The sequence below is a fragment of the Trichosurus vulpecula genome, chromosome 1 (genome assembly GCF_011100635.1).
Source record: "Trichosurus vulpecula isolate mTriVul1 chromosome 1, mTriVul1.pri, whole genome shotgun sequence".
Classification (NCBI taxonomy): domain Eukaryota; kingdom Metazoa; phylum Chordata; class Mammalia; order Diprotodontia; family Phalangeridae; genus Trichosurus; species Trichosurus vulpecula.
In genome coordinates, this window is record NC_050573.1 from 11,849,089 (window position 1) to 11,859,907 (window position 10,819).

At 45.9% G+C, this 10,819-nt stretch overlaps 1 pseudogene; it reads left to right on the top strand.

The window, feature by feature from the left end:
• Nucleotides 1–508: 508 nt before the first annotated feature.
• LOC118834811 lies at nucleotides 509–9,246 on the top strand (annotated as a pseudogene).
• The last annotated feature ends 1,573 nt before the right edge of the window (nucleotides 9,247–10,819 follow it).

Here is a 10,819-nt window from a genome sequence, read left to right on the forward strand (position 1 = left end):
GGTGGTGGTGGTAGTGGTGATGGTGATGGTGATGGTGATGGTGGTGGTGATGGTGATGGTGATGGTGGTGGTGATGATGGTGATGGTGGTGGTGATGGTGGTGGTCGTGTAGTGATGGTGGTGACAGTGGCAGTGGTGATAATGGTGGTGGTGGTGGTAGTGGTGATGGTGATGGTGATGATGATGGTGGTGATGGTGGTGGTGGTGGTGGTGATGGTGATGGTGATGATGGTGGTGGTGGTGATGATGATGATGGTGGTGGTGGTGGTGATGGTGATGATGGTGGTGGTGGTGGTGATGGTGGTGATGGTGATGGTGGTGGTGATGGTGGTGGTGGTGATGGTGGTGATGGTGGTGGTGGTGGTGGTGATGGTGGTGGTGATGGTGGTGATGATGATGGTGGTGGTGATGATGGTGGTGGTGGTGGTCGTGTAGTGATGGTGGTGACAGTGGCAGTGGTGATAATGGTGGTGTTGGTGGTAGAGGTGGTGGTGCTGGTGATGGTGGTGGTGGTAGTGATGGTGGTGATAGTAGCGGTGGTGATAATGATGATGATTGTTGTTGTTGTTGCCAGTCTGCTCAGCCCAGGGCCCCATGCCTGGAAAAGAGGACTTAGAGGGGACATGACTAGGTTCATTAAGTGTTTGGCAGCTGTCCTAGGGAAAAGGGATTTGCCTTGGTTGGCTTGAGCCCTGAAGGCAGAATGCAGAGAAATAGGCTGAAGATAAAGGCCAGCTCTAGCTCATCATAAGGAAGAATTTCTCGATAATTAGGGGCAGTGGTGGAATGTGTTGAGGTGCCTCGGGAGCGATTGAGGTCCTCATCACAGGAGAACTTTGAGTCCAGGTTGGATGACCCCTTGTCGGGGATACTGTCTGAGGGACTCACATGGTAGGGGTGTAGGTGGACCACAGTCCTTTCTCACTTGGCATTCTGTGATTCACCAGGAATGAGCGTATGGGGGTGGGACAGTTGGCAGCTGGTAGATTTTGGTTTGGTTTAAGGAAGAATTTCCTGGCAGAGCTGTCTTTTAATGGAATGGGCTGCCTTGAGAGGCGGTGAACTTCCCATCGCCATCGCCCCATCTTTGAGCAGGGGCTAAAAGACCACTCTGAGTGGGTGTTGAAGGCCTGCACAGTTGTGGTAAGGATGAGCTCTGAGGTCTCTTCCAGCTGCAATTCTCTGTTTCTCTGCTCCTTTGTGACACTCCAGCCATGCTCTTGTTTGGAGTAGAGTTTCCCTGGGGTCTAGACTAGGTCTGCCTCTGAGGGAACCAGGCTCCCCCCCCCAGGGCTGGGCTAGCTCCCTGCCTGCCCCTGGGACCCAGCTGCCAGAGGAACCAAATCTGTCAGCCTGATGAGAGGAGAGGCTCAAAGGACTGGCCAGACTGGGTCCTCTGAGAGCCTGGCTGGGCTCTGGGCTAAGGGTAAGAAATCAATCTCTTAGCAACACACTCAAGAGGCAGCTGGAAGAGCCTTGGACTGGAAAGCCCTGGGTTTGAGTCTGGTTCTGCCCCTTAACAGCTGTGTCTCAGCCTCTGTTTCCTCATCTCTAAAATGGAGATGATGCCTCCACTCTCTTCCTCCCTGGATTGTTGAAGGTTAGCTTTGGAAACTTCAAGTGCTAATTGCTGTTCTGAGTTAGTCCCAGGTCTGCTCATTACTGTGACCTGCCTTCCCTCCTCCAGCCCACTCTTTCCTGCCTGGTTTTTGTTTTGTTGTCTTTATACTGAAGCCCCTAGCATCTCTCTCCTCCAAACCAACATTCTGGAATCCAAATCATGGACTTAGGAGTTGGAAGGAATTTCAGAGGTCAATTCGTCCAACCCTCTGCCCGATGTAGGTGTTAACCAGACTGAACTAGCCTCTAAGCTGTAGATGGCTGGAGCTGAACAGAGCAGGCTAAAGATAAGAGAGAGAGTCAGGAAACAAACAAGTTTGATTTCAAAGTGAGGGAAGCAGCTTGCAAGCAGGGAGGGATCTAGACACGTGCTGGAGCCCCTCTAGTTGGGGAATTCAAGGCAGTGTGGGGAGATCTCAACACTTATACCAGTGGCTCCACAGTGAACTGTAGCCCTGACAAGGAGGGGTAACAGCAACAAAGAGACAAGTTTGATTCATAGCAGGGCTTCATGACCGGAACATGGATGCAGCAGGTTCTTGTCCAAGCTCAGAGAACACCTGGTGCTGGTTGAAGCAATACAATAATTCTACTATTTTTTTCAGAGGGTGAGCACAAAGGATTGTTGTTATGCCAAGCTCAGGGCACAGCCTGCTTGCTGGGCCTTAGCTCTGGAAAACAGGATGTCTCCTTATATCTTGACGTAGGCATGCACTACTATCAGGCCTGGAACCCTGGACAGCTTGCTGGAGGAACTGAATAAATGAATACCCAGATGTCAGAGAGATTCTTAGAATCTTCGAGTTGGAAGGTTTAGCCCACCTCCCACCCCCAAAGGATGAATCAGCTTCTGCCCATGCTTATGTTGTCATCACATCCCAAAGGGAAGAAGACCATGTGTTCATCACTCCCAGATACAGTCCAGATCCATTTTTGGAAAACTCTAATTCTTGGGAAATGCTTCCTTATACTCAATGGAATTTGGCTGCCTTGTAACTTGTTGGTGGCTAGGTCTCTGTGGATTCAATTCTAGTGAAAGCACTTTGACGTGTGAAAGCCCTTCCCAAAATTGGAAGACAGCAAGCTTGTGTACTTTCTGTCTTCTCTGGGCAGTATGCAAAGTGCTAGGGCTGGAGTCAGGTAGGCCCATGTTCAAATCTGGCCTCAGACACTTAGTAACTCTATGACCCTGGGCAAGTCACTTAATCTGGCTGCCTCACTTTCCTCAACTGTAAAATTGGGATAATAATAGCACGTACTGTGCAGGGTTGTTAGGATCAAACGAGATAATACTTGTATCGCATTTGGCACAGTGCCTGGCACATAGTAGGAGCTTTCCCCCTTCCCCTTCCCTTTTCCAGATTTTGTGTTCTAAGTTCCTTAAACAGATGCTCATAGGGCATGGTCCAGTCCTTTCACTATTGAATTTGCCCTCTGGACACTCTCCAATGGACCTGTGGTGGTCTTTCTGACCAGAGTGAAAGGGCTCTTGCTTCTCTCATGCCTGGTGCTAAACTTCCACCAATGTAGTCCAAGATCACAACATTGTTGGTTACCATATGGAGGAGTGGAGGAGAGAGTTGGTCTTGGAACCATGAAGACCTGGGTTCAAGTCTTGCTTCTGATACATTTTGGCTCCAGGGAGGCCACACATCTCTAGGTGCTCCAGGCAGCTACCAGGATCAGAAGTCGCAGAAAAAGAGCCAACCTATAGGGGAAGAGAAAATCCCCTCACTAGAAAGTTTCCTCCTCATATTGTCCCAGTCATAGGCCCAGTCCCTATTCCCCTAAATGCAAAATAGTTTTTGAGGAGGTGGATACCAGCATATGAGGGGATCAAGACTGACTTCCTCTAAGAGGTGGTGCTGGAGCTAAGCCTGGGGCTTTTAGTGTTAGGGGATGGAGTTTACTCATCCAGCAGCTCCCCAAATCAAGGGAATCACATGGCTGGTCTCTGTCCTTCTCCTATTGAACATGCAGTCTCCTAAAACCCCAAGGCATTTTCCACATCGACTGCCTTTTAGCCAAGTCTAACTCGCATGGTGCTTTTACTCCCAAATGTAGGACTTTGCATTTATTCCTATTAAATTTCATCTTGTTGGACTCAATCCAGTGTTTTTCCCTATTGGATCCCAAGACTGTTAGATGGCTTGTTCACTCTCCTTCCCACCTTTATTTCAGAACCATAAAGACATTGTGGGCATTGTGAAGGGTAGAATGGGGCATGGAGAGAGAAGGCAGAGCTTGGTTGAGGATCTGACAGACCCGGACTATTTGCTATATTTTTCTAGACTCAGAGCAGTGAGAAGTGCCTTTGGGATGAATCCTGCCTGCCTGGGAGATAAAGCAATCCTTGCTTTTATCTATTTTTCCCTTTTATAAAATTTTGAGGGGAGGAGGGTCATTGATTAGTTGGCTTTGGCATTCTACAGCATTCAGGCACCGGTGAAACAGTTGCATTTTAGAAAGATTTCCACACAAGTGCAGAGATGGGAAAGGCTTCATTAACACAAACTTAGTGAGGGTGGAGAGTGGGGAAAGGGGAGAATGGACCTTGGTAAACCAGAGAAGGGAGAAGAAATCATTCATTTTCTTCCCAAGATTGCACAGGTTTACAATAGAACAAATAAGGGACCATTTGTCTCCCCGGTTTTTTGTCCATCTCGTGAGTAGACAGTGCCCAACTTGGAGTCTCTTAGCTGTGTGACTACAGGGAAGTCATAACTTCTCTGAGGCTCACCTGTAAAGTGGGGGAAAGTGTGGTAAGGATGGAGCAAGATGGTAAAATGCTTGTCATGTCAATGTCACTGGGCTTGGTATCAAGGAACCTGGGTTTCAATCCTGACTGGTTGGGTGTTGGTTGGGTGACCAGAGGTTGGTTCCTACCTCTCAGGGCTGTTGGGAAGCAAGTGCTGAGGTGTGTCCGGGGTGGAGCTGGAGCTAATTTGAGCCAGCTCCTGAGAGCCAATAGTTAAATTTTTATTGTGGGCATTTACACCTGGGAAATCTGCAAACTCCAAAAGCTACAAATCAGGACTTTATCATTTTGTTGATTATCTAGCCTTGAGAAAGTGATGGAGAAAATGTTAACAATGAAGATTTAAACTTCATGGGACAAAATTTCCCCCCCTGGAGAGCCACTTGTTAAACATTCACTAGCCCTATGCTGGGTTTGTCCCTGCTTCACTGCTTTCAGGGATCTATGATTGGGTCCAAGTGGCTTCTTCCTTCCCCAACACAGACTAAAATCCATCTATACCTTAATAGACAGTCTTCCAGGGTTGCTATGGCCTCAGAAAAATTCGTCAAAACCTGGTGGTCAAGCCTCTGGTGATACAATGACATAATGATAGTAATAATTATTAGCATAATCAGAGAGATAGCATAACATAGAGGATAAAAACCTGGCCCTAGAGCCAGGAAGAGCTGGGTTCGAATCTTGACCTTGACACACACACTGGCTGTGTGACTCAGGGCAAGTCAACCCTTCGGTGCTGTATTCAACTCTCTAAGACTCCAGCTTTCAGAGAAGGGGCCCATCTGCATTAGTAGAGGGAGATTCTGCATCTGGGAGTTCCTCATATTAATGAAGTCACAGATCAATCGCTGTCCCTGATTATTAGAGCGAAGAAGACCTGGGTTCCAACTGTACCTCTGACATTTACTAGCTCTGTGACCCTGGACAAGTAATTTAACTTAGCCTCAGTTTCCTCATCTGTAAAAACAGGGATGTTGATACCTGCAGCACCAACCTCACAGTGTGAGGGTTAAATCTGAGATTTGTAAAGAGCTTTGCCAGCTTTAAAGGGCCATGCCAGCGGCAATTGTGATGATCAGTCACACATGTCTTCATGCAGCCAGTTTGGGGCAAAAGCACGTACAGATTTCTTTTCTCACTTAAGTAATAAAGTGTTTCCTTGAAAAGGGACTAGATGCAGATTTCTTTTCTGGCAGATCCTGATGGTAAAAAGTGGGATTGTTTCTCCCAGTGAAAGCATTCTCCATAAGTGACATCCCATGCTCCCACTGGCCAGCATGTATGCGTCTGTGTGTGTGTATGTGTGTGTGGGGGGGGGCGGGGGAAGGATTACTCAATCACAATATTTTTCCTGAGAATTAAAGACCTTTTTCCCAGAAATTGAGAGTTCTTCATCAAGCACATACTACTCCAGACTAGCAAAGAAGAATCTTATAATTGCACTCAGTTTTGGTTTTTGTGGAAAGAACTCATTAAAAACACAAAACTCTGAAACATGTCATCGTATTTTGGGTGAACTGGACTGGAAGTGGTCAGCTTTATTTATAGGTGATGATGATGACAATGATGGTGACGATGACGACGACGATGATGATGATGATGATGACGATGATGTGATGGTGATGGTGATGATGATAGTGGTGATAGTGATGATGGTGATGATGATGATGGTGGTGATGGTGATGATGATGATGGTGATGACAACGAGACGATGATGTGGTGATGATGATGGTGATGGTGATGATGGTGATGATGATGGTGATGATGATGATGATGGTGGTGGTGATGATGATGATGATGATGGTGATGATGGTGATGGTGATGGTGATGATGATGATGGTGATGGTGATGATGGTGATGATGGTGGTGATGGTGATGATGATGGTGATGATGATGGTAATGATGATGGTGGTGATGATGGTGATGAGGATGATGATGATGGTGATGGCAACGACGACGACGATGTGGTGATGATGATGGTGATGGTGATGATGATGGTGATGATGATAATAGCTGACACTTTAAAATGTTGCAGGCATGATCTCATTTGTGCCTCCCAATGACCCCACAAGTAGGAAATACAAGTCTCTTCATTTGACAGTTGAGGAAATACCTTTCTAGGCCCAGGGGGCTCACCCATGGTCACCCAGATAGCAAGTGTCAGAGATGGAACTCCAATGCCTCCCTTCCTGATGTTAAGACCTGCACTGTAGCAGCTCCCCCACTGGCTTCTGATGTTTGCTCCTTGGGTCGAGTCCCATCACCTCACTGGGCCTCAGTTTCCTCACCTGTAAAATGAAGGGAATGCACTAGGTGGCTTCTGAGGTCCCAGCTTTAGAATCCTGTGATCTCTGACATGGATGTGCTTCACCAAACATCCTGTCACAGGATCATAAGAATCAGAGCTAGAATGGGCCTTTGGACATCACTCGGTCCATTCCCCTGATTTTGCAGATAAGGAAACCAAAGCTCAGCTGCAAAAAGTGACTTGCTCATGGTCACATGACTAGTTCGTGGGAAAGCCAGGACATGAACTCAGATCCTTTTGCTCCAAATCCAGTGGTCATGCGGTGACACATCCCATACCTGAATGATGGATTTCTTGTACTCTGTATGGTAACCCTATGATTCCCCCTTCCCCTATCCCCAAGCACAAATCTCAACTCACTAGGGCCTTCTTCATATTTCAAGCTGACATGATTTTTCATTGTTTCTAGATTGCTGTATTCCAGATCTCCTGTTAGATACAGACAACAGAGTTTTGTCACTCCCCCATTTCCTCTTCTTCTTTTTTCTTCTTCTTCTTCTCCTTTGCCTCCTCTTCCTCCTCCTCTTTCTGCCTGATAATATATCTCCCATGGTCACACTAGTTGGGCCACTAGTTTAGAGCTGGGATACCAAGCCTCCCTTCTCTTGAAGCCTGTCACAAACATATTACTCACACCGCTCAAAGGCAAGCAACTTTGAGGACTTTTCCAGAGACCTAATCAGGGCAGCTGGAATAGCTTACAGAGGCCAGATGAGGATAGCACTTTAGCAGGATAAGACCTCAGTTGGAGAGTTCTTTCTCTAGTGACCGCGGGAAAATAAAGCACATTAATGCACTGTTGGTGGAGCTGTGAACTGGTCCAGCCATTCTGGAAAGCAATTTGGAACCATGCCCCCAAAGCTGTTAAATTGTGCATATCTTTTGACCCAACAATGCCACTCCTAGGCCTATGACGCAAAGATCTCACAGTAAGAGACAAACGATCCATATGTACCAAACCATTGATAACAGCTTTTTTTTTTTTTTTTTGCAGCACCAAAATGTTAGAGACTGAGGTGAGTGTCCATCAGTTGGGGAATGGCTGCACAAGTTTATGGTGTATGAAAGTGATAGAATACTATTGTGCTCTAAGAAATAATGAAGGGGATGGTTTCAGAGAAAACTAGGAAGACTTGTATGAACTGATATGGGGGTGAGATAAGGGAGCAGAAACAGGAGAACAGTTTATATGGTGGCAGCATTATTGTAAAGCCAAACAACAAATTCTGGTCAACACGATGATTAACCATGATTCCAGAGGACTCCAGATGATCCACGCTGCCCACCTCTAGCTAAAGAGGTAATGGACTCAGACTACTGATTGAGACACACACATGTATTAACAGGGTTTGTTTTCCTTGCTTTCCCAATGAGGGGGGAGATGAGGAGAGAATTTGGAAAGGAAAATAAAGTTGATTTTTTTTACAAAAGAATCCTTTCTATAATATCCTTTCCAAGTACTCCAACCCCCACTCTGAGCCTCTTGAAGAACTCCAGTGAGGGGGAGCTCATTCCCTCCTGAAGCTACCCATTCCACTGTTGGGTAATTGTGAGGGAATTTTTCCTGACATCAAGCTTAAAACCGCCTCTCTTCAAACTTTCCACTACTGATGCCAGCTGAGTCCCCTGGGACCAAGTAGAACAAGTCTGGTCCCTCTTCCAGGTGACACCCATCCAAACATTCCAAGTCTTCTCTCCAAGTTAGACACCCCATTTCCTTTGACTGGTCCTCATTTATAATACATTCTAGCGATAATAATAGCTAGCGGCTGGCGTTGGCCCGCAAAAGTGTTTGGTGACTCACCACCCGCCCTCTCAGCCCTCTCCTTCCCCATTCCCTCCGTCTTTTGCTCACACACGCACACGCTGGAGATGGCGGCGGGGGACGCAGACTCCTGGGACCCGGACACGTTCTCGGTGAAGGAGCCGGTGCGGACCGCTGGGAGGGCGGGATGAAAATGACGATGTCGAGGAAAACTAATGATGAAGAAAAAACCGGAGGGAACAGAGCTAAGACCAGAAACGAAAATTTCAGAAAAGAAGACAATAGAGAGAATCAAAGAGAAAGAACAGTGGCAGAAGAAAAGACAAGAAATTAAGAAAAGGTTAGAAGAGCCTGAAGAGCTTGCCCCAGAAGAGCAAGGAGCAGAAACAACTACAGCTAAAGAAACTACAGGAAGAGACAGACCTTGAATTAGCAAAAGAAACCTTTGGTGTTAATAACACAGTCTGCAGTACAGATGCCACGAACCCATCTTCTAGAGATGACTCCACAGTGTTTGGCAAGCTCCTAAAAGAATTATGCAGTGTCAAAAATCTCTACATTCTTCCAGCTTCTTGGAAGCCTTAGTTGGAGATATGTGTATTTCCTTGGAAACTGATGACTTCAAAAAAGATGACCAATTCTTTGGTAGTGCCATGCAGGGGAAAACGGAAATGAGGAAAGCTCAGCCCAGTGGTGCCCCCCCGCCCCAAGAAGGTCATAGTTTCTGGGGGGAGTGGGACTGAAGGCTACATGGAAGATGATCTTGCAGATTATGGTGATCACAATGGAGGGTGATGCAAAACTTTGAAGACTTTCAAGTGACGTTTCATCGTCTTATTCTGTTGCTCACAGTTACTTCAACACGTAGCACAATTTTCTTTCCTCTCAGTTCTGCTAAATGCTACAATCGAAAGTGCAGTAGTTTTGTGCTGGTTACTCAACTCCCTGACACTTAGATGCTAACACAATGGGGAACTTAGTTCTTGTTGCCAAGGGGTTAAAATCGGGAAACTCGGTTGTTAGTAAATGACAGTAAAAGAAATCCTATTAATGCCATCATTGTTGCTATCTAGTTCCAGGGCAGCAGAATCACTAAATTGGAAACAGAGGCAACATGACAAAAAAAAGCATGGCATTTACCAAGGCCATTCAGTAACACAGCCTTGGCCAAACCTCCGGGAACTGTTTCATATCTTGTCAACAAAGGCAGTTTGCAACAAGGGTGTGTGAGTGTGCACCTGGTATCGAAGTTGCTTTGGCTTAAAGTGGAGTGAGAGAATTTTAAAAATCCATTGCCCAGAGAATGAAGGATATTGTGCCTGAAATGGCTACTCTTCGAACATTTTAAACAAATGACATGACCCCAAACCTTGAAGCTGAAGAGATAACATCTTCATCGTTGAATTTGACAAAATCCAGCTTGTGCTATCTTGAATGTTTAAATGGTCTAGTTTATATTTCCTGGGAAATTTTTTCTGATGCAGCTCTTGATGGGTGTGTGGCTCTTTACCTTTTTACTGGATTGATTTAAAATGTCTGAGAAACAAAACCTCCTTTGTTCTCCTAGGCTGAAATAGAACAACTTTCACTAGGTTTAGCATCTTCTTTCTTTACAAACATGCTTAGCAAACTGCAAACAGTTACTATGGTTTGGTAAATTGTTATATGAACAATTATGATGTCTGCAACGTTTTACAAAGCAACTAAATTAATAAAATCACTATTGTGAAGACTTCAAAATGAACAATAGCATTTGCTAGCATTTACATGAGATTTGCCAGGTGCTTTCCATATGCTAACTCATTCAATCCTCACAACAGCCATATAAGGTAGGTGCTATTATCTCCATTTATAGATGAGGAAACTGAGGTACAGAGAGGTTAAGTGTCTTGCTCGGGTCACACAACTAGAAGTGTCTAAAGCAGGATTCTGACTCACATTTTCCTGTCTCCAAGTCCTTCACTCTATCCACTGCCCCACCTAGCTGACTGGGGGAGCTAGAGGAGGGTTTCCAGTCCTCTTCCTCATTCTAGTCATCCTCTGGATGACCTCTGGTCTGTTGATGTACTATCTAAAATGGGACATTTAGGACTGGAAACAGTACTTGAGAAGGTGTCTGACCACCAGGTTGGAAGCTTCATGGTGAGTGGTGGAAAGAGTTCTAGTCTTGGAAGTCAAGAGTCCTGGATTCAAATCCTGTCTTTGCTGCTGTGACATTAGGCATTTGTGGCACAGGTTGAATGAATGATCCCCTATAACTCTGAGATTCCATGACTTCCTCTGAGATTCTCTTCTTTCTCTGGGCCTCAGATCCCAGGTCTCTGAGGGGATGATTGTTAACCTCCCCCTTCCTCCTTCAATGGCTGAT